Below are 19,567 nucleotides of genomic sequence, written 5' to 3'. Positions count from 1 at the left end.
CCTGCAGCCATCTGTGGTTTTCTTTCCCTTTCTTGTATTTTTTTTTAAAGTTTCCCTGTGTCTTTGTCTTAACGAGCCAGGTTAAATATTCCGTAATCAGTGTAATAATACACCTGGACTCGTTCGCGAGATATCTGCCTTTTGTACTGCGACAGGACATTAATAGTAATTATTCTGCTTTGTAATTGGAGCTTTAAATACTAATTCAAACAGCCAGAGGAAAACCAATTAGTGCTAATTTATCTCTATGTGTTTTGGAGAGCCTGTGTCTGTCATACTGTGAAGAAATAGGTTGGTAATTAGTACAGTTGGGTGGTAGATAGAAGTAATTATCAGATTCTTTCATGTTCTTTAAAGGAAAAAAAAAAAAATCTAAAGGCTGCATGACTCTTCCTTTCCGAGGAAGTTTGCACCTCGAAGGAAGGCAGCGCATGGTCCCAGCCAGCGCCGGGCTCGCCCGCTCTGCACGAGGCTCCTGGGCAGATCTTGCGGGCACCTTGTGCCGTACGAAGCGGTGCCTGATCCCGGAGACGGGGTGCTTTGGGCACGGCCAGCGCAGCCGAGGCCTCGCGCGCTGCGTTTAGCTCGGGCAGGGGCGATGGGGTGTCCTCGGAAGCAGCGAGCGGGACCGGCACTGCTGGGGATGGCAGGGCGACGCCGGTGACAAAGGCGTCGACTGGCAGGAGGAGCTGCTCGTGCGTGGCCTGAGGAACGTGCCCCACGTCCTGGGCATTGCCCGGGGTAATGGAGCCCTGCGCCGTGCGCTGGAACCGTACCCTGCTCGTCTGAGCCGTACCACGTGTGTTTGAGCCGTACCCTACGCGTTTGGGCCAAAATCTAGGCGTTCAAATCCTACCCTATGCCTTTGAGCCATGCCCTGTGCGTATGAATCCTACCTCATGCGTTTGAGCCATGCATTTGAGCCATACCCTATGCTTCTGAGCCGTACCCTATGTGTTTGAGCTATACCCTATGTGTTTGAGCCATACCCTATGTGCTTGACCCATACCCTATGCTTCTGAGCGGTACCCTATGTGTTTGAGCTATACCCCATGTGTTTGAGCCATACCCTATGTGCTTGACCCATACCCTATGCTTCTGAGACATACCCTATGTGCTTGACCCATACCCTATGCTTCTGAGCTGTACCCTATATGTTTGAGCCATACCCTATGCTTCTGAGCGGTACCCTATGTGTTTGAGCCATACCCTATGCATTTGAGCCATACCCTATGTGTTCGAGCCATACCCTATGTGTTTGAGCCATACCCTATGCTTCTGAGCGGTACCCTATGTGTTTGAGCCATACGCTATGCTTTTGAGCCGTACCCTATGTGTTCGAGCCATACCCTATGTGTTTGAGCCATACCCTATGTGTTTGAGCCATGCCCTATGCATTTGAGCCGTACCCTATGCATTTGAGCCGTACCCTATGTGTTTGAGCCATACCCTATGTGTTTGAGCCATGCCCTATGCTTCTGAGCCGTACCCTCTGCATTTGAGCCATACCCTATGCATTTGAGCTGTACCCTATGTGTTTGAGCCATACCTTATGCATTTGAGCGGTACCCTATGTGTTTGAGCCATACCCTATGCATTTGAGCCATACCCTTGTGTTCGAGCCATACCCTATGTGTTTGAGCCGGTACCCTTGTTTATGAATCCTACCCTGTGCATCTGAGCCGTACGCTATGTGTATGAGCCATACTTTGTGTGTTTGAGCCGTACCTTGTGCGTTGGACCCAGACCCTCTGCATTTGAGCCAAACCCTATGTGTATGAGCCATACCTTGTGCTTTTGAGCCAGACCCTATGCATTGAGCCAGACGCTATGCATCTGAGGCATACCCTATGTGTTTGAGCCATACCTTATGTATTTGAGCCAAAACCTATGCATTCCAATCCTATCCTGTGCGTATGAATCCTACCCTGTGTGTTTGAAATGTACCCTATGCATTTGAGCCGTACCCTATGTTTCTGGATCCTACCCTATGCATTTGAGCCGTACCCTATGTTTCTGGATCCTACCCTATGTATTTGAGCCATACCCTACATGTTTGAAACAAAACCTATGCATTTGAATCCTACCCTATGCATTTGAGCCAGACCCTACGTGTTTGAGCCATACCCTACATGTCTGAACCAAAACCTATGCATTTGAAAGCTACCCTATGCATTTGAGCCATAGCCCATGTTTATGGAACCTATCCTGTGCATTTGAGCCAGATCTTGTGTATTTGAGCCAGACCTTGTATATATGAGCCAGACCCTATGCATTTGAGCCAGACTCTATGCATTTGAGCCAGACCCTATATGTTTGAGCCAGACCCTATGCATTTTTAGCCTTACCTTGTATATTTGAGCCATACCTTGTAGATTTGAGCCAGACCCTATGTGTTTGAGCAACACCCTATGCATTTGAGCTGTACCTTATATATTTGAGCCAGACCCTAGGCATTTGAGCCATACCTTGTGCGTTTGAGCCAGACCCTATGTGTTTGAGCCAGACCTTGGGCATTTTAGCTATACCCTATGCATTCGGGGGGGGCATCGGCGGTGGCCAAACGGCCGCTGTCCCCGTCGTCCCTGTCCCCATCGTCTCCTCCTGGCGCTCTCGCTTTGCTGCCCAGGAGGAAGCAGCAGGTTCCTCGAGGACGCTGGGCCCTGCCACATGCTGCTAATTGTTTTTTTTTTTTTCCCTCTTACTGGATAAGAGGATCTCGAGGTTTTCTGTGCAGGGAGGATTTGGTTTGTGGTTACTTCGATCTCCCTCCCCATGTTGTGCTATTAAAAAAATAAATAATGCATGGAGGAGTTGTTCACCCCATCAGGATGTCAGGCCGAGCCAGACCAGGAGTGCAGCAGGATCTGCAGGAATTCATTAATGGCCCATTCTGTGTTTCCTTTTCTCTTTAAAAACCCAGTGGAGTTACCTTGGTAATAATAAAGTGCACGATTCCAGGAGGGAGGGAACAGATTCTTATTTTGATTAAACGGATTTCTCCTCCTCCCCTCCTTGCCCCTTTTATTCCTGCCAATTTAAAATTTTTGTTTAGGAAAAAAAAAATTATAAGCAAACGCTAATGATGGAAAAAAGCACATTTTTTCAAGGGAGGGGAGAAAATGCCATTGGAAGTCTTCTATGCGAAGAGATGCCGGGGGGCACAATATATCAAAGAAAATATAATACACCCAGGTTAAAACTAATGATTGCCATATAATTAGATGTGAACCATTGTGCTATAAATGTGTATTCTTCAGCGTGCTGTGATTTTACTGTAAAAGAGAGAGAGAGAGTGAGCGCGAGAGAGAGCGCACAAGAGAAAGAAAGACAGAAAAACACAGAACCCAGCAACATACTATAAAAAGCACTCTGTTGACTTTTCTGCTGTTTAGTATTCCTTGCCCGTACTCCCCCGGGAGTATGTAATTAGTGCTTTATGAAGAGTGCATTTAAAGCAGTTTAATATTCACCTCATTCAGTCTGAAACAATGTGATCACTGCTTAGACAAATCACTGCTCCTTACTGACATCCTCTGTCAGTACATTACCTCTGAAAAGACCTTTCAAGAGGCTTGGATGTTAATTAGTTGTCTATCATGTATAAACAGAGCAGTGAGCAGAAGGGCTGCACCAGGCCAAAGACACAGAGGGAAATACTGGAAATACTTTTTTTTTTTTTTTTCTCCCTCCCCCTTTAATGAAAATTCCTAGCTTTCTCGTCCCCCGCTCCCCAGTTTGCTGGCGCTTTGCGGAGTTTTGCGTGGCCTGGAGTGGAGCCTGGGTTTCCCTGCCACTGGGTGCCCTCCTGGGGATGCTGAGCCAGCCTGGCCCCGCGGCTCTCCGCCGCCCCGGCTCTGCAGGCGAGGTGGTGCCGGACCCTGGCCGGTCCATGGAGCCTCCTCCGCTCTGGCCGGGCACCTGCTGAGCTGCCCGGCTGCCCCCCAAAGTGTGAGCATCCCAGCTGACATCCTGGCCCGCATCCCAGCCCTGCATCCCAGCACTGCATCCCTATGCTACATCCCAACCCTGCATCCCTATGCTTTGTCCCTACGCTATATCCCAACCCTGCATCCTGGCCCTGCATCCCAACCCTGCATCCCTATGCTACATCCCTATGCTATGTCCCAACCCTGCATCCCTATGCTACATCCCAAACCTGCATCCTGGCCCTGCATCCCAGCCCTGCATCCTTATGCTACATCCTTATGCTATGTCCCAAACCTGCATCCTGGCCCTGCATCCCAACCTTGCATCCTTATGCTACATCCCAACCCTGCATCCCGGCCCTGCATCCCAACCCTGCATCCCTATGCTACATCCCTATGCTACATCCCAACCCTGCATCCCGGCCCTGCATCCCAACCCTGCATCCCTATGCTACATCCCTACGCTACATCCCAACCCTGCATTCCGGCCCTGCATCCCAGCCCTGCATCCCTATGCTACATCCCAACCCTGCATCCCAACACTGTCTCCCTATGCTACATCCCAACCCTGTATCCCAACCCTGCATCCCAACCCTGCATCCCTATGCTACATCCCAACCCTGCATCCCGGCCCTGCATCCCTATGCTACATCCCAACCCTGCATCCTGGCCCTGCATCCCTATGCTATGTCCCAACCCTGCTCCCAACCCCACATCCCAGCCCTACATCCCGGTGCTACATCCCAGCCCTGTATCCCGGTCCCGTATCCCATCCTATATCCCATCCTGCATCCCGCAGGTGCCCTCCCAAGCAGACAGGGATACGCAGCTGAATCCCCCTTGGCTGCCGAGCCCTGCGTTGCCGCTCCCTTTGGAAGTGCGAAGCTGCCGTACTTCGCCGAACGTGGAGCTGGCTGAGCCGCTCGGCGGGATGGGGCGGGGGACCTCCAACCTCTCACGGCAGCACCTCGCCACGGTTAGGGATATTCCCACTGGGATACAGGCATGGCGATGGCACGGGGCAGAGGGACCCTGGCCCCTCGGCTGGGGGTGGGATTGGGCGCCTGTCAGCGCGGGAAGGTGCTTTAATCCCAGCGCTGACACCAGTTTAGTGACTGAACGTGCTGAACTAGCGCTTCTGCACCGATAAAACGCGGTTACTGACACCCACCCAATTTTCTAACATGCTTGGAAATGAATGGATGGGAAATACTATAGGAAAAGGAAGTATTGCTATTTAAAACGGAGTTTAGCTTAGCGCAGTGGCTTTACCCAGTGCAAAGCCCCGTCGGTTTTGCTGCCGCTTTATCGATGCTGATAAGGAGCTGTCGCTGCGCCAGCCGTCGCAGCCCTCCTCCATGGCACCAGCATGGGGGGACGAGGGATGGGGGAGCGGGCGGGCGACCCGGCTTAGACACCTTTATCGCATCCCGGAGTGGCTCTTTAGCCATTTGTAGGGACTCTTTCCGTTTTCTGTCGCTGCGTCTTGCCGTCCCGGGTTAAACGTCTGGCAGATGACGGCGCCCGCCTCACCCTGCCTGCCCCCGGCTTTATCTTCTCAGGGAAATCCAGCAGATTGGGGGCAGCGCCAGGCCCCGCTGTGCATCGCTCGTCCCCCATCCAGCCGCATGCCTGCGGGATGCTCCCCACGCTGCCCGTCGGGCTGCCAGCCCCGAGCCCTCCCGCCCCAGGACAGCTTGTATCCCACGCGCATCCCTGCGTCCTCCCCGTGGCATCCTCCCCGTGGCATCCTCCCCGTGGCATCCTCCCCGTGTCCCCCTGTGTGTCCCCGATGTCCCCCCCCGTGACCCCTCGCTGGGTGCAGTGGGTGCAAGGTGGATGCAAGGCACCATTCCGGGAGCTGGTCCCGGCTCCACTCGTGGCTCCTCAAGCCCGGCTTCTGCAGCAGGGATGGAGGACCGGGAGCTACGGGAATCCTATTACCAGCCTCCATCTGGCAGCTGCCATTTGCTCACCCAGGTGCTCGTGAGCCAAATCCAGCAAATCCAACACTTTCCGGGGCCGGGGCAGCCGCTGGCTCCCTGCGGAGGTGTTTAAGGGGCAGGCAAGGTCCGCCGCTGTCCTTTCCCTTTGACAAGCAGCGGACACGCGCTGTTGCTCGCTCAGCTGCTGGGAGCAACAGCCAAGGCTTGAAACCATGAGTGGGTTTGGGCGAGAGCCCCCCGCACCCCGTGGCCGGGCTCCCCGTGCGTGCATCCCCGTGCACGGCCCCGTGCTACGGCGGGGGCACACCAAGCATCCCCATGGGATGCATCCCCGAGCCTCCCCGCCTGCCTCGCCACCAAGCAGCAGCTCCACACCCTCCGGCTTGGGGTTTTTCCCCCTTTCTCTCCCTTTTCCACCAGTTTGTTTCCCTGGCTCTCTTAGTCACGAAGGTGAGGCACTGACAGAGACACAGACATCAAAAACAAGAGGTGATGAAACGCTGGGAATAATTAAGTTGCACTAAATCACTGGGCCCCGGTGGAACCCTGCCAAAATGCTGAGGAAACTGGAGCACGAAGGAGCTGAGTTATTATTAATAATCACCAGCGCCCTCGTGAACAACAACCTATTTTGCACCTCTCTGTACCAAAGCAGTGGGAAAGCAGCAGCCGGCCGTAGGGACCGGGACCGTCAGCGTGGGGGACAGAGCAAGGAACAAGAGCCCCAGGTCTCCTTCCCGCTGGCTCTGTCGGTGCACGGCGCTGCACGTCCCACCGTGCGCAGGCATACGCGGGACCGGATCCATCCCGGGGCCATCGGCACCGGCCGGGCTAGGCTGGCCGTGCTGCAGGCAGCCCGGGGCCAGAGCAAGTCTGCTCCCGCCGCGCATCCTCCACGCAACCCCGAGCCTTACGTAAGGGCAGCCTTATCCGCCTGCCATCAGGGCTCATCCTCGCACCGGGCTGCAAGCAACAGCTCCCGTTCCCAGTGTGTGGGTGAGCCTGCTAGCCCCGGGCTGGGCATTGCACAGCTCCTGCACCTCTGCCTGGCCTTGCTCGCAGGCTGCTTGCACGGTGCATGCAACAGGCTGTGATTGCCTGCCGCGCAACACCCGATGGGCAGCTGATAGCGGGCCAGCGTGCAGCCGGTGTAGCCCCGGCTTTGCAGGGCGTTTGGGACGCGTTTCCCCTGCGTCGTGCTGGGCTTTCACCCTTCAAAGCTTTTGGGAAGGTGCTGCTGGGTGTGCAGGGCTTGCTGCCTTTGCTGCTCCGCTACCCGCTCCGGGTCTCACCTCGATTCTGTGCTTTAAGGACCGAGGGAAGCCCCCCAGCACCCATTGCTGGCGGAGGTGCTGGTGGAATGGATGCTCCGGCTCCCACAAGCCTTCCTGGGTACTGCTGTGCTTTTTGGGGAGAGAAAAGAGACCTCAGCGCAAAGACTCCTTCTCCAAGGGGTGCTGAATTGATGGCTTTATGTTACGTGGCAGGACAAGGCTTGGTTTAGGGTTGGATCATGCTCCGCTCCATCTCTGCAAGAGCCCGGGCAGGCTCTTTGCAGGTTTTGGAGTTCATTTCGGATGCCACGTGGCTGCGGTGAGGGCAAAGCCTGGGCCCCAGCTCCCACCGCCGTTCCCACCGGCATGCATTTCATCAGGGGAATCATCCTGACCTGGTCAAAATCCTCCCTGGCAGGGTAAACCCAATGGTGTCGAAATTTTGGAGAGCTGTAAATCTAATGTGTTGGTAAAACCTTTAAGCCTCCATCTGCAACGCGCAGGTAAACCTTTAATTCCCTGACAATACATAGCTAACTCCCAGCTAAATCCTTAATTCCTGTGCACCGTAGCGCTGTGAATTCAGCTCTCTGCAGCCCAGGTCTCGTCTGCAGCGAGCAGCATTGGCTGCCCGCTGCAGCATCTGCGCTCTTCAGGTGCGGTCTGCGTGCTCCCAGCGGAAAAGTCCCTTAAAATAGGGTGCCCCAGGTTCTGGTGCTTTCATTCAGTTGAGCGAAATCTTTGCAATGCCTTTTGCATCTCCTTAAAATAGGAATAGGGACAGTCCCTGCATCCCTGCAGCGCCCTGCACTCGCCCCGAGGTTGCAGCGTGCAGGGGGACGGGGAGGCAGGGAAGGAGCCACCCAAACCCGGTGTCCCGGCTCCAGGCCAGTTCTCCCTTCCTCTAGAAAGGCTGGAACGCTTCCAGCCGATGTGACATGTTGGAATGAGCCTGTTGCCTGCTCCGGCGGGTGCTGCGAGGCCGGTGAAGCATCGCCAGCATCTGCTGAAAGACTTTCCCCCCCGGAGCCTGCCGGAGCTGATCCCCGTGCGATAGTGAGAGGGTGCAGCTGCAGAGAGCCCCAGCCGGGATGCAGCAAGCGGCGGGGACGCCGAGGGAGCCCAACGGGTTTGGGAGCTCATCAGCATAATGATGACAGCACCGGGGATTGCTCCACGCGTTGTACAACGCGGGTCCCAGCCGCTGGGAGAACGTTTCCCAACCTGGCGAAACCTGTACGGACGACCACCCTTTCTTAAGCAATTTTCCTGACTCAAGATCCCACCCCAAGTCAGCGGGAGACGGCTCTCTGCTGCCTCTTACAAAACATCCCCATCCAAACAGGTTTCCCCATTAATCCCTCTTCCAGAGATTTTTTTTTTCCCCCTTTTTTTTTTTTTTTGGCTGACCAGGGGTGCTGCTGGCTCTTCAGGAGGGTTGGTTGGTCTTGGGTCGGGCCACGGCGCTGCATTGACATGGCTCGACTTTCCTCAGCTGGGGGGCTGAGGCCAGCCACGGCATCGAGCCCAGATTAACCAAAATCGTGCCCTTTGTAGGAAAGACTTTCCGAGGGTGGGAGGGAAGGGAATGGCTCCTCTGGGAGCTGGGCAACTCCAGGTGAGACACAAGGAGGGACCGTCCGGCAGTGCCGGGGGATGCTCGGCCCTTTATTTAATACAAAATATTATGGCCCAAATAATATTAATAATAATATGTCCCAAATATTGACCTGGAGCAAATCCAGAGGAGGACGCCGTGTTCATCTCCCCTGGATTTACAGCAAATTTCTAAGGGTTGAAAACTTGTACAGGTGAATGAAAAGCTGCTAATTTATTTCAGTGCTGAGCAAATGGTCCTGGTGGGCTAAAACCCGTCGGTAACATACCCTGAACGTGTCTATGGAAACATCCGCAGTTGCTTCTAGCCTGTTCAAGACATTTATAAATGCATTTTTCCCTCTTGGGGATGAGCGACCACCACCTCGCGCGTGTCCTGCCGGGCTCTGGGCCCGGGTGCTGGCAGGCGAAGGGTTACGCAGCCCCATCTGCTCAGCTCCCCATTTCACAAGGGCGGGTTTGGAGTTTTACTACAAGTTTCAGACAACGAAGGTGTGTCTGCGCTCGGTGCCTGGTTTGCCCGTTGGGTAGGCGTCGGGTTCAGCGCCGTCTTGTCAACACTTGAATATGTTGAGCATCACTCACAGGGCATTCTGTAAGAAACCTATTAAGTTAATTACCGAGGCTCGGGGGGTGTGTGTGTGAGAGCGAGCGTGTGCGCCTCTCCTGTAAAAATTTGGCTTTCTTCGTTGCAAGACACTTCTGATGCAAGCCCCGGCCTCTTGGTGTGATGACATCTTGTCTGCTGCTGTAACTGATACGGGGCTCGCATCGTGCTGCCTGCGAGCCAGAGCGGCTGTGAGCTGGTTGTGGGCTCCGGGTAGGGTCCCCACCCTGCCTGCTGCGGGGACGCCCACCCAAATATAGGGACCTGCTTCGGCTCCCTGCGGTGGTTACAGGCTGGGGCGGCGTTAGGATGTAGGTCGGTCCTAAATCTGTGGGGTTTGAACTCAAATCAGGCTGCGCTGCCTGCGTGGGGTCAGCCCGAGCGTCCCTGTAGGTAACAGCAGCTCTCACCGTCGGCTTATATCATCATTTCTGAGTACCTGGGAAAATGCAGTTTTGACCCCTCGGTTTTGGAAGAGGGCTGGGAAAGGACCTCTTGGTCTTTATATTTGCGCCACTACCCACAAGTGGCCCAAAATAGTTGGGGCTGGAGCAGAGGAGCTATTCTTGTTGGGGCTGGGGGGGGGTTGTCCCGGCCCCGGGCAGCGGGAAAGCATGGATTGTGCATGGAGACGGTGCAGAAATAGCTTCTGGCAGCACCAATGGACATCCCTGGGGGACACCCCGTCTGCTGCTTCTCCTCTCCCCGCTTCCCGCAAGCCTCGCCGCCGCCTTTGCATCCCCCTTGGACGAGGAGCCGTGGGTCTGAGCCGCAGCCTGGCCGAGCGCGGGGCTGTGCGAGCGATGATGAAACACCACGAGCAGCAGCACGTGTCTGCGCTGCCCAGCCCCAGCCTCGCCGCCGCTTCCCGGCTTTCCTCGCGTCCTCGCCCAGCCGGGCTGAACCGGGGCCGCCGCACGCCTCGCCGCCCCCGAAATACATAAAAAAATGAGTTTTCCCTTGCTGGAGCCCAAGCCAGGGTAAGGAGCAGGGCGAGCGCTGGCTCCTGGCTCCCAAGGTGGTTTTTTTGGGAGGTGCACGGGGCATTGCACAAACAGCCCCCGGCGCTTGCACGCGCCCCAGGTAGGGCGGCTCGGCCCCCTCCTTCCCGTGCCGAGAGCATCCCACGGGAGCCCGGATCCGGTGGACTTTTATGGAAGAAAGGGAAGTCCATGGCACCGCCGGAGCAGCCTTGGCAGCCGCAGCGCTGAGCGCCCGCCAGCCGTGCAGCAACAGCAGCCGCCGCTGCCGTTAACCCCTCATCCTCGGGACGGGCGATGCCAGATTCTGCCCGCAGGCAGCTGCTGCCTGCTGGGGTGCGGGGTCTGCGGGGGGGGGTCGGCAGCCCCGCTGCGGCTCTGCCTTGAGCTGGCGGCCGTGGGATGCTCGGCAGCAAAAAGCGCCGGCGAGAAGGCGCGCCCGGCTCTTTCTCATCATCTAAATCGATGCGAAGGGCTCGCGAGCGTCCCAAAGCTCTCATCCTTCAAGAGCCACCCCCTCCCCGAAAAAAATAACAAGCAGGAGGGAAGCGGGGGGGAGAGCTCGCGCTGCTCCAGCGAAGGATGTTTCCTGTTGGAGTTTCTCCCGTCCCAGGGGCAGCTCTGGACTCTCCCTCCGAGCGCTGCCAAGTCCCGCCGTCAGGAAGCGGCTTGGGGGGGAGGACGGCGGGGCCGAGCCCACGGCAGCCCGGATGCGCTGGCGGGGGCCAGACAGCACGTTCCCCTCCCGGCGGGTCCTGGCCGGGGCTGTCATCATCAGATGCGAAGGGGGGACTTTTTGGCCAACGGAAGGAGAAGGGGGGAAAAAAAAAAAAAAAAAAAAAAAAATTAAAGAAAAAAAATCAACCCCCCCAACCCCACGCTCCTTCCCCAGCGCTCCCATCAGATTAGCGAAGCCGAAATAGCCAAGTTGGCCCAGAGCGGTAGCAGGGCTGGCACGCGCGGGCTTTGATCCGCCTCCGCGCCCAGGAAGGTGGCTGGGCCGGGGATCAGACACCCCAGGGAGGAGGAATTTGCAGGGGAGGTTTGCGGCGTGCGCACGTACCCACGGCCACCCCCCAGCCCCGAGGTGCCCCTCCTGCGCCCGGGCTTGGCTGCCGGGGTGGGATGCAGCATCCCCATAGCAGCGGGGGGAGCGGGGAGCGCAGCATCCAGCCTCCCGACTCGCCGGGCTCTCTTGGTTCTCATCACCGGGTACCACCCTGCAAAATCCGGGCACGTGCCCCGGTTTCATGCCCTGGGCTTTCAACCCTGGTTCTTGCCGGTGCATCGGCGTCCACCCGGCCTTTGCATCGCGTCAGCAGTGCAAAAACCCCCTCTGAAATGCAGGACCACCCCGGAGAGGCGGGAGCGGATGCTTCTTTTGGGAAAGCTGGCTGGTGGCTGGAAAACATCAGGTTTTGCTGTCCTCCCAAAGCCTTGCAGCACGATACGAGGTGGCGGGGCTGTATTTTCATCCATAAGAGCCTGCCACGGTGTCTGAGAGTAGCCACGGCGCGTCCCGCGCAGCGAGAATCCCTGCCTCCGGCACCCGCCGGGCTCCTGCCCGCCTCACCAGCCTTTGCCCTTGGAGCAGACTGAAGCTTAGAGCATCTCTGCCAGCCTGGCTGTGCCTCGCGGGAGGATGCGCGGGACACGCGTGAGATGTTCAGGCCCACGTGCCCCACGCACGTATTTATTACTGCTTACTACTGCTTGGGCAAGTGGCAGCACTGGGAGCGTGCGGGCGCTCTGCAACCACCGCAGCAAATATATTCCCGTCCCCAAAGGCAAAGCGGCCGGCAGAGTCTCCCCGTGGGTGCATCCTCACGGCTGGCCCGCGCCTGGCCCCAGGGGAGGGCTTCAGTGCAGGCTCCGCTCTCGTCCGCACAGAATCAGGCTACAGACCTTTCAGTGACTGAATTAGGCAAAATTTGATGTTTCTCCAAGAATCCTCCGGAAATCTGCTGCTGGAAAAGCAAGCTCATCTTAAAGCTACACGCACACAGAGCGAACAAGTTTTCCAGTCTCACGAACTGCAGAGACTGGGGATGGAAAAGGCCTTTTCAGTCCTACCCAGCCCTTTTTCTGGCCAGTTCAAGCTTGTTCCCCACGTTGAAATCTCGGGGGTTTTGCTCGTGGCTTTGAAACCTCTCACAATGCACCTTTCTCTGGAGTCGTCGCAGCGTTTTGCAGATGCCCCATCAGAACTGGGGGCGATGGGGGTGCCCCAGCCAGCGCGGGGGGCATCGAGGGGCACCTGCCCCCCGGCTCCATGGGGGGAGATCCTGGTGGACCTCCCGGAGAAGGCCCAGGCTTGTGCCAAAGCCCAGCGCAGCAAAGCAGCCGTGCGGAGCGATGCAGGTGTGGTCCGGCGGCTGCTGGGAAAATCGGTGTTGCAAGCGGCGTGTTTGAGCAGTGCCACCCTGCCACAGCGAGCAAAAACTCGGCGAGACGCAAAAACCGCCCTTCCCCTTCTGCCCTCCGCACCTGAGCCGTCCTCAGGCCTTCCTCCTCCTCCTCCTCCCAACCCAGCACCGCTTCCCACCCCAGCAATGCAGCAGCAGGCGTTATCCCACCGGCACCGAGGAGGCAGGGGATGCTCGCGGGGGGTCCCGGCTGGTTCGCGTGCGGGATGAAGCCCACCCCAGCCCTCCCCTCGGCGGGGCAGCACCGGGCCAGTGGGTCAGGGTGACTCATCTGGCAGACAGCTCCGCCGTGAGCTCGCCCGCAATTGCAACACCGCGGGGATATTAAACCCAGCCAGCCCCAGAGCCCGGCATCCACGCAGCTTCCTAACACGCCCCTGGGGTTGCTATCAACATCCCTGTTGTTCTTAGCAATCGCATCCATCATTTATCATCCCGGTTTACAACAGAGGCCCAGGGGCTGAGAGACGGGGCGTAACCGCGCAGGACGCGATTGCAACGCTCTCCAAAAGGGTCTTTTGGGCGCGCCGGGTTGCAGCCACCCCACCGTGTGCTGCTGCCTGCTGCCTGCCCGCCGCTGCTCCGGCTTTCAGCCACAGTGAGCGAAAAGCAAAGCAGAGCCGGTGTGGACAGCAATCAGAGCACGTACAGCCCTTTTCCATAAGCCGATTGAAATCATCTTTTTATTTAACCGGTGCAAATCTCTCGCTGAAGCGAGCCCTGACGCTTCTCTGCCAGGGACCAGGAGAGAAGGGGTAGCAGGAAAACTCCGTCATGCAGTTTCTCGGCAAGCCGGCCAACCTTGACCCCCAAATCCCTCACTTATACCCACGCTGCGAGTGTGGTGGCAAAGCCACCATCTCGCGTGCCCCCCTGCAGCCCCTTGGCTGCACAGCTGGGGCCGGAGCTCAGCATCCTGCCCCCCGTTCCCCCCATCCCAGCACGACCCTCTGCCTCTATAATATCGCGGGTGTTTAAAACAAAACAAAACAAACCAACCCAACCCAACCCCCAAACCAACTCCTTTTTCAACAGTAGTGTTTTGGCTGAAGTTTCAAAACCATCCAAGTGTCATCACGGCCTCCGCCCCGCTGGCTCGGACCCCTCACCTAGATCGCTAAGGAAAGGTGCAGATAGGCAGAGCGTGCGTGCCAGCAACGCCTAAGCCCGGCAGGGATCTGTCGCTCGCTGGAAATCCACCCAGCAGAGCCTCTCTCTTTTGCAACGGGATGTTCTGGCACTGGAAACGCCGTCCTTGGGCTCCTTAGGAGGGAGGAAGGAGCCCGGTGAAGGTCTCTGCAGCATGCGGATCCCGAACGGTTCAGGTTATTAAGTGCAGCATTTTGTCTCTGCTGCTTTCATGCTCCTAGATTAAAAAATCTTGCAAAGAGCCAAACACTGAGGTGATTTATGTTTATTTTGCTTACTTAATAACCCTATAGCATGTCCTTCCCTGGGGCATTAGGGTGTATCAGACAAGCATTAATTTAAATTACAACTGTGCCTGATATTTATTTTTTAATATATTTTTATGGTAACCTTCCCCGTTTATAGCGATCTAGAAAAAAAGCCGGGCCACACCAAGAAGCTGTAATCACTACCTAATAATCCTAAAAGCAATCGGGGTAAATCGTCAGTGATGCTGACCCCGGAAAGCCGGAGGAGAGGCTCTCCGGAGCCATGTCGGAGCGGTGACATCTCAGCATGGCCACCCGCTCCTGCTCCAACCCGGGCAGAGCAGTGCCTCCCTCGGGGACCCGGGGGTGGCAAGGGGACCCCTCGAGCTGCTCCTGTGCCTTGGGGACCCTCGGGGACTCGCAGTGAACTTTCCCAGGGGCTGGAACAAGCCTCAGTTCGGTTTTTTGGATGAGGCTGTGTGGCGCGTCGGTGCGGATTCGTGCAGCATCATCTGTTTGGCGGTCGCTGCCTGCTGAGAAATGGTGTCCTGGCACGATGCTGATATTAAAAACACCCGGTTTGGTGCTCGTAGCGGCGTCAGTCCACAAGCAGGCAGATCCACCGGCTGTGGGGTACCAATCCCCCTGGGTTTAGCTTTTCCTCACCGCTCACAGACGTTCTGGATCGGCCCTAAAAAGAAGTTCCCTGCAGAAAGAACTGCACCTTTTCCACTCTTTCTGTGCCTGTATGTGGCTCGGATGTAGTTTATCAAACTTTCATGCATAGACTGACAGCGAACAAGCCAAATATCACCCGGAATGGTGAAACTCCATGAGACTTAAAGGAAATGAAAATAATGGACTTGGGCTATGGGTGATGGGGGAATCTTTGGCTGGGGCAATTGCATGTGTAGGTCGGCAGGTCCCCAGGGACGCGGTGCCGGACCGTGCATCGCCGCAGCCTGTGGAGAGGAGCAGGAGGCTCTCGAGCAGTCGATTAATCTCCTGTCGTTTGCATGCATGAAAAGCAAAGCGGCTGGGCAATTAAGAGCCGGGCAGAAAGTTAGGCTGGAGGCGTGAGGTACCCGTGTTTTGGTGGCGGTGAGATGCTGAGGATCATTTCTTCCTCGGGTCTGGAGTCGCCTGTGCCACGTCTCCAGCTGTGCCAGGGGAGTGAAACTGGCTCTGAGCAAGAGCCAAGGGCCCTGAGTCATGCCGAGGATCCAGGAACTGGGGCTACGGGGAAGCACCAGAGAGCAGGAGGCTGAGGATAACATCTGGGATTGGGAAAGCTGGTCCGGTTCCAGCGGGAAGGGGAAGTTTCTTTGAATTTGGGGCGCAATGGGATCCGGCGCCGGCTCTGGGTGCTTTGCCAGGCTTCGGGGTGGGTTTATCTGTGGCCTCGGGGATGCAATCCTCGGTCTCCTCTCTGCAGCAAGGTGACCATGGTTCTCCCAGCTCGGGGCTGAGCATGTGGAGGTGAAGCAGGAGAGGGCTCAGGCACCCCCGGGAGATGCTGGGGAGCAGCAGGAGGGGTGCTGGGAGCTGCGTCCCCGGGGCTGGGCAGCCAAAAGTGTGTGTGGGGTGCCAGGACTTTCATAATCCTCAATTCCCCAGATTCCCTCCCAATTCACCTGGTCAGCAGCCAGCAGGCGCGGTGGACGGGCCAGGCAGCGTGGTACCGGCCGGGGTGGGCACGCACCCAGCTGGGTCTGCTGCGGCGCCGAAGATCGCAGCCTCGTTAAAGCCAAACTGCTGCATTTCTGATGCAGAAAGGCAGGGAGGGGGCTCTGGTTTCCTCCGAAGCGTGCGGTGCAGGCGGGTGCAGAGGCAGATTTGGGTGCACAGGGCTGTCCCAGGCGGGCAATGCCGGGGAGCATCCTTGCTCCCTGTGTGCACGAGCTCCCTACAAACCTCCGTTGCCGCGAGCACCCGGGGTCTATTCCCACCAGTGCTAAGTTGTTCCCTGCCCTGGGAATCTGCTGATAAAACACTTTTCTGAGTAATACAGTAGCCGGGAGAGACCCTCCCCCACCATGCCCTTCCCCTCCCGGCAGCGTGGGGACCTCCCCGGCTGGAGGTGCCATCCCCACCTTGGTGGACTTTTCTTCCACGAACTCCTTCCATGTCTTTCTCTGTATTTTTCTATTTCTACTGATTCCTTTCCTGACAGAGAGAACACGACGTGGACGCGCCAAGCTTTAATTCAGTGGCATAACAACGTCGGCATAATGGGATGTGACATTTATAATAAAAAAACGATTCGCGTGGTAGGGGCTGACAGTCTCCTTTGGGCACGAAACCCCAGCTTGACGGTGATCGGAAAAGCAAGGGTGGTCTGGAGCAGCTCCTGTGCCAGCAGCCGTGCCGGCAGGGAGAGGGGTCGGCACGGCGTGGGCGAGCCGGAGCAGTTTGGGACCAACCCATACCCTGGCGCTGGGATCCGAGTGGAAGAGAGCTAAAATGCAAATGGGCAGCTGAGCTGGGAAATGCCAGAGTTTGGGAGTGCTGGGAGGGCCCTGCCCTGCTCTCTCGTGGCCTCCCTGCCTGCAGAAATAATTGGAGGAGAGTTTCTCTTGGACCGGCTTTTTTCTCACATGCTTTTTGTTGGAAGGCTCAGAGCGGGATGAGCCCAAATGTTTCTGGGAGCCAGGGTAGGAGCGATCCTCTCCACTGGCGCTGGCTTTAGTGGAGAGGAGGAAAACCCAAAGTGTGCACCTTCCCCTGCAAGGACACGGTAATGCATCCGTCTCCAGCTGCAATTAGCCTCTTAGTCCTTTATTCCACGTTCAAGCCTCCGCTCTGCTCGCAGGAGGCTGGCTTGCCATCCCAGTGCCTCTGCCCTTCCCGGGATGCTCCCCTGCGCTCCTGAGAGCCAATTCATAAATCCTGACCTCATTATAAAGATCACAGAAAGAGAGAATAACAAATCTGGGCTCCTGGCTGTGCCGCCTTTGAAGCTGCCTTCCCCCCATCAAGCTAGCGTGCCGTAAGCGAGCAGCGCAGGAGGAGCCCTGTTTGTTTGGGGATTAACTTCCCCACTTGGCTAATTGTTGGTTAATCGTGTCAGCGCGCTGCCGGGGCCGGCACCTCGGCTGCCGCCCCACGGGATTCGGCCCCCAGCACCCCGATGAGTCCCATGGGGTCCCGGGGGTCCCCGGGGCCGGGCTGGGGCGCGCTCCCGGTGAGGCGGCGGCAGCCCAGCCCTGCTCTGCTGCGCAGCCCTGGGTCCCATCCGTCATCTGTTTGTCCTGGTCCCCTGCCAGCGATTGTGCCGATTCCCACACCCACTTTCCATAACCCTCCGTCCTCGCCCGGGCGAATCGCTGGCGCGCTTGCCACCCATCCTTTCCCCTCCTCTCCGATGGGATCAGACACGTTCTGGAGAGGGGGAAGAAAGGAAAGGAAGGGGAAAAAAAAAAAAAAAGATCAAGAGGAAAACAAAATGTGACTCACCGCCTTCTTAATTTATTTATATTTATTTATTCCCCCCCGCCCTACGCTGCGACGTGCAGCAGGCAACACCGAGGGCTGGCCGCGATCTACCGGAGAGCCTCAGCACGGCCGGTGTCCGGCTTGGCAAAGGGGTGTCTGGAACAGGGTGGGGGGAAATAATTTTCTCCACTCTTTTGGCCAAGGAAAAGAGGACGGAGAGGAGCTCCTGGCGCAGAAATTGTGTGGTACAGATTTTTAAGGCTGTCCAGGTCTCCGTGCAAGCATCCCGCCAGCATCCCGTGCCCCACCAGCCCTCGGCACCGCACAGCACGGACCGGAGGGTGGAAATGTCTAATTCCACCTCCTACACTGTGTCCTCGGCGGGGGAAAGAGAGAAAGAGAAGATAAAAGGCTGGGAAGCTCAAATGGTGTCATTAGAAACTATTAATGCTCTCATAAAAGGGCATTAATAAACACGGCAGCTCATCAGCGTCCATTAGCTCCGCTCGTGGCAGGGATCTTCGAGGGCCACCGGCGTGCGACGCTCCCCTCGCCCTCGCTGGCATTTCAGCAAAGGGGCAACGGGCTGGAGCAGGGGGGGTTTATTCCTCCCTGCAAACCATTCCCCCCACGCTAACAAAAAGCCGCTTCCCAGCTGCAGGTCCCCCTCGCTCCGGCGAGGCAGCGGGACCCCGGGAAGGAAAGCTCGCAGGAGCAAGCGGGGCTTGGCACGCCGGCCTCTCCTGCAGCCCGCGCCCTTTGCAAGCAGAGTTTGCTCCCTTGCTTTCGGAATAGCTGTTTACTATTAAAAAAAAAAAAAAAAAAAAAAAAAGGCAGGGTTTACAGTGCTCATCCCTACTTTCTCCCTCCCGCCCTCTTCCTGTTCTTGCCTCTTAAAAGGAGCTTTAGCCTTTGACTCTCCCATCCCCGGGGCTAGCCAGAACCCACTGCATCTCGGGGCGAGCAGGCAACCCACATCAGCAGGCAGGAAAACAGGGAGGAGGCCCGGCCTCTCCCGATAAGCCCATGGCAAAGCCAGGAATAGCAGCAAGGTCCCCGCACGGGAGCAGCCCTACCCAGAACAGAAAAAAAGCCTCAGTCCCTGACTTTGAAGAGCGGGGGCTGGCAGCCGGCCCGGCCGCACGGCGAGCTTGGGGTTTGCTGCAAGTTTCCTCCGCCGGCCCAGCCCCGCAGCCGAGCCCGGCACATCTGGGGGAGCAGGCACAGCTGGAGGAGCCGGGCGCGCATGGCTGCGTAGAGCAGATGTGCACATCTGGGTGGAGGCGGCGTGCGCATCGTCTGGGCAGCGCGGGCACGCACGTGGGGGTGGGCTGGTAGCGCGCATCTGGATGGAGCGGGTGTGCGCATCTGGATGGAGCGAGTGTGCGCATCTGGATGGAGCGGGTGTGCACATCTGGGCAGGTTGTGCTCGCCCATCTGGGCAGACCAGGCAGGGAGAGAGCAGCCAGCGCAGCCCCGCGGCCTCGTGTCCCCCCCCGGCACACGCTGGGGTGCTTCTCCCCCGGCAGCCTGCGCGCCGCCTTCCCCTCTTCCTGTGAAGCGAGGTATCCAAACCTGCCAGTCGCTGCCCAAAACCTTAGTCATCACCTCTCTGTCATCGGGATATTTTCGGCTCCGGCTGCCAAGGTGGCGAGCCAGTGTTGGGGAGCCGATAGCCGGGGACCGCAGCGGGCACTTGGCTTCCCGGTGACCTTTGCTGTGGCACAGGTGGCTCGCAGGAGGCTGTCGCCAGCCGTGACTCAGTGCAAAGCAGCTCTCTTTTTGGAGAAAGCAAAGCTTCGATCCCAAAGAGCCGGGGAACCGACCATGTTCCCCGCGTGCACTTTTGCTTGCAGTTATCTGATGCATCTTTTTTTTCAGGGTAATAACTCCCAGGGCAGGTTAGGACGGAGGAGCCCTGGCAGCAGCGCGTGTGTGGGCAGGACTGGAATAGCG

At 57.3% G+C, this 19,567-nt stretch overlaps 1 protein-coding gene across 1 annotated transcript in view; it reads left to right on the top strand.

Annotated features, from left to right (window-relative positions):
• Positions 1-19,567, top strand: part of PEBP4 (phosphatidylethanolamine binding protein 4) — an 82,272-nt gene that overhangs the window by 52,714 nt on the left and 9,991 nt on the right. The gene's annotated exons all lie outside the window — the stretch shown is intronic.

Source organism: Pelecanus crispus, chromosome 21 (assembly GCF_030463565.1).
Source record: "Pelecanus crispus isolate bPelCri1 chromosome 21, bPelCri1.pri, whole genome shotgun sequence".
Classification (NCBI taxonomy): domain Eukaryota; kingdom Metazoa; phylum Chordata; class Aves; order Pelecaniformes; family Pelecanidae; genus Pelecanus; species Pelecanus crispus.
The sequence above is the reverse complement of the archived record's forward strand: the minus strand, read 5'-3'. Positions and strand labels throughout refer to the sequence as shown.